This window comes from Sinocyclocheilus anshuiensis, unplaced genomic scaffold, assembly GCF_001515605.1.
Source record: "Sinocyclocheilus anshuiensis isolate Anshui unplaced genomic scaffold, SAMN03320099.WGS_v1.1 scaffold1170, whole genome shotgun sequence".
NCBI classification, from domain to species: Eukaryota; Metazoa; Chordata; class Actinopteri; order Cypriniformes; family Cyprinidae; genus Sinocyclocheilus; species Sinocyclocheilus anshuiensis.
The window spans coordinates 3,341,281-3,344,771 of NW_015538055.1; the positions used below are offsets into that span (position 1 = coordinate 3,341,281).

The 3,491-nt window shown below is 34.1% G+C and overlaps 1 pseudogene; it reads left to right on the forward strand.

The window, feature by feature from the left end:
* Positions 1–3,491, forward strand: part of LOC107683427 (multiple epidermal growth factor-like domains protein 6) — a 33,651-nt pseudogene that overhangs the window by 20,927 nt on the left and 9,233 nt on the right.

The window sequence follows — 3,491 nt, forward strand, 5'->3', positions numbered from 1 at the left end:
ACACACGCACACACACACACACACACACACACACACACACACACACACACACTCATTCAAATCTAAAATGCTCATGTATTATTAGTTAATATCTACACATGTGCAGACTTTCTCTTATACAAAACACACACAAACATGTCCTTTACCATCCAAAGACCCTATATACTCATAAACACATCTGTCTCTTTCTCTCACAGACTCACTCAGAGCGCTTTATTTGTCTGTAGTTAGTAAGATGTAAGTGATTATGGTGATTTATAGTGAGGAGTTTGTAAGCACTGATAGCACCGATTCACATGTCATCACACAAATTACTGTATTCTGTCTCCATTACACACTGGAATGTTCACATGGGTGAACGTGCGCCACTCACTCTGCAATCCATCTGCTTTCTCTCTCACTGTCTGTATGTTGTGTGTATAGCCTGTGCATCTGGATGGTTCGGTAGGAACTGTGAGCAAAGATGCATCTGTCCAGGGGGTGTGGCCTGTGATCATGTGACGGGCAGATGTGGCTGCCCTGCAGGGTACACTGGGAACAGCTGTGAGACGAGTAAGACCTCTCTCATTTTATTCATCCTACTGATTCATAAGAGATTTTTTTTTAAGTAGCAACACCTTCTACCTCTAAAACCACCTGTAAGACCATAACTCAGTATTTCATATAGACTAATAATATATATTAAACAGAAACAATATAAATATTTTTATATACACTGCTGCTCAAACGTTTGGGGTCAGTCTCTTATGCTCACCAAGGTTGCACTTATTTGATCAAAAATACAGTAAAAACAGTAATATTGTGAAATATTATTACAATTAAATTTTTACTTTTTTTTCTATTTTAATATATTTTAAAATGTAATTTATTCTTGTGATGGCAAAGCTGAATTTTCAGCAGCCATTACTCCAGTCTTAAGTGTCACATGATCCTTTAGAAATCATTCTAATATGCTGATTTGCAGCTCAAGATTTTTTTTTTATTATTATCAATGTTTAAAACAGTTGTGCTGCTTCATATTTTTGAGGTAAATGATGAATAGAATCCATGAATAGAAAGTTCAAAAGAACAGTATTTATTTAAATGTAATTAAACATATAAATATAAATCTTTTGTAACATTTGAAATGCTTTTTTTTCTGTAACTTTTGAACAATTTGATGTATCCTTGCTGAATAAGAATGAAAAAAATAATCTTTCTGTTCTCAAACCTTTGAACAATATATATAGTCTTATATAAAATTGTGCTTATTGACATTCTTTTTTATATTTTCTGTCAAAATTGTAAAGATTTTTTTGTTTTAAAATAATTTCCATCAATTTAAGTAAGTCTTCTTACCGTAGCAACACCAGAACGAAACAAAAATTGACTGCTTTATTTAATACACGTATGATATACAACATTTCGGATATGATTGCAGTGACTTTCTGAGATAAAAATAAGTTTGAAATCATGTTGTGTTAATTCATTTTCCAGTATTTATAACACCAAATTTTGTGAGGAAAATTAAGAAGCAGGAGAATTATACTCCTAATCCCATATATTGCCCATTTCGTCAAAGTACTCTAGAATCAGTGATCTGTCTGTCCATTTATACATTCATACATTTATACATTCATTAATCTGAGCAGCTTAATCAAAACGAAGGGAGGAAAAGACTAATATCCATTTTTAATTTAAGATTTCATTTTTTAATTTACAGCAACGTTTGGTTCCTTTCATCACTCTAGAATACACTAAAAATATGTACAAACAGCCCTATGCACACTTCTACTACTTATAATTCACATCTCCCTGTGTCTCCCTATCATTTTTACATTAAACACACTAGGGTTATGCTCCCCGACTCTCTTTCAACACCCGCACAACCCCTCTCACTCTCTCTTTCTCTCTCTCTCTGTGGATGTGAGACATCTGATAAAGGTTAGCGCTGAGCGGCCAACTCAAACAGCAGGCTTTGTTTTTGTCTGTGTAAGGATAAGAAGTCTGGAACAGACATGAACTCTCTCTCTCACACACACACACACACACACACACGTTGCAGTAGACACGGCTAATGACAAGAGTCTAATTATTCTCTTTAGTCCGGAGTCTGAACTTATCTCTTACACATGCCGGTGGGGTGAACACACACACACACACATTTATACATGAACATACCAGTGGCGAGCGGTGACTTTTTTTTAAACCGGTTATACTGAGTGATAAGACCCCCCCACATCGGTTTTTATGACACTCAAAAGGGATCACAGATGACAAATAAGAAACACCGTGGCAGGTGTCGATTTAAAAGTATGCACATTTCCTACCTTATTTGTAAATGAAATTCATCTCCAATCCTTCTTCTATCGTTTCAGGTTTATCCACTGTTATTCGAATGCAAGAAAAATATAGCTGGTTTTCCGAGTAAAAACTGCCAAATAATGTTTACAGGTAGCTACGTTATGATACAGTAATCAGAGGGTAGGGGGATTCCCCACCTCTATATGTCTCTCTGCATCAACTTATTATTCAAATTTTATATAGCCCACGTTTTTATAAACATTTTGTTTTTAATTTACCGCTTAGGCAATAACGTTGACAGTTAAAGGGATAGTTCACCCAAAAATGAAATTTTTCATTCATTTTTGGGTGAACTATCCCTTTAACGTATATCTTCAACATACGTTGTCTATGACCAAAAATGTAAGTTGTTCAGTGGACTTTTAAAATTAGCTTTGCTTGAGAAAATAAAAATATACAGTTAGTGTTTTTTTTTTCTTTTGATTTAATCGAGTTGGTTTTGAGAACGCGCTATAATGCTGACGAGTCATAGCAACAGAGCGGAGGAGAGAAAGCTGCGGAGAATCCGATCCACCAGAAGCAACCGCACCTGGTAGATTTACAGAAAATGACTGCCGTTTGGCAAAAAAATCATTTTACGTACTTATTCCTAACTCTTTAAGCTTTAAGTTACATTTCAAATGACAAGGGATCAACTTATAATCATGTTTATATGAATTATCCCGTGAACTTATTCTCTCAAATGGCCTGGGTATGCGGAGCATTCGCAGTTTATATGGACGGAACGCCACTGGAACATACACAAATCTGTGTTAGTCTCAACAATAAGGATGACACCTATCTCTAGTGCTGCTTTTTCACTACATGCTAGATTTGTTGATTTGTTGTACATGTGTTGTGTCTTGGAAATTTACACATTGTTTTGTGATAAGATTTAAAGTTGCAGACTGTAGTGTTGTATGCATGTATATACACTATATTATGCAAGAATGATAAATATATGTATTTTTGCCGGCATATTTTGTATGTAAAAAATCTTAAAAATCATAAAATAAAACAACTATATAATATATAAATAACTATAAAAATGTTCATCAAGACAGACTTTGATGTCTTGAGAAAGCCTAGCCTGAAAGTGTAAATTACTTTAAATATATATATATATATATATATATATATATATATATATATATGAATATACGACAAAT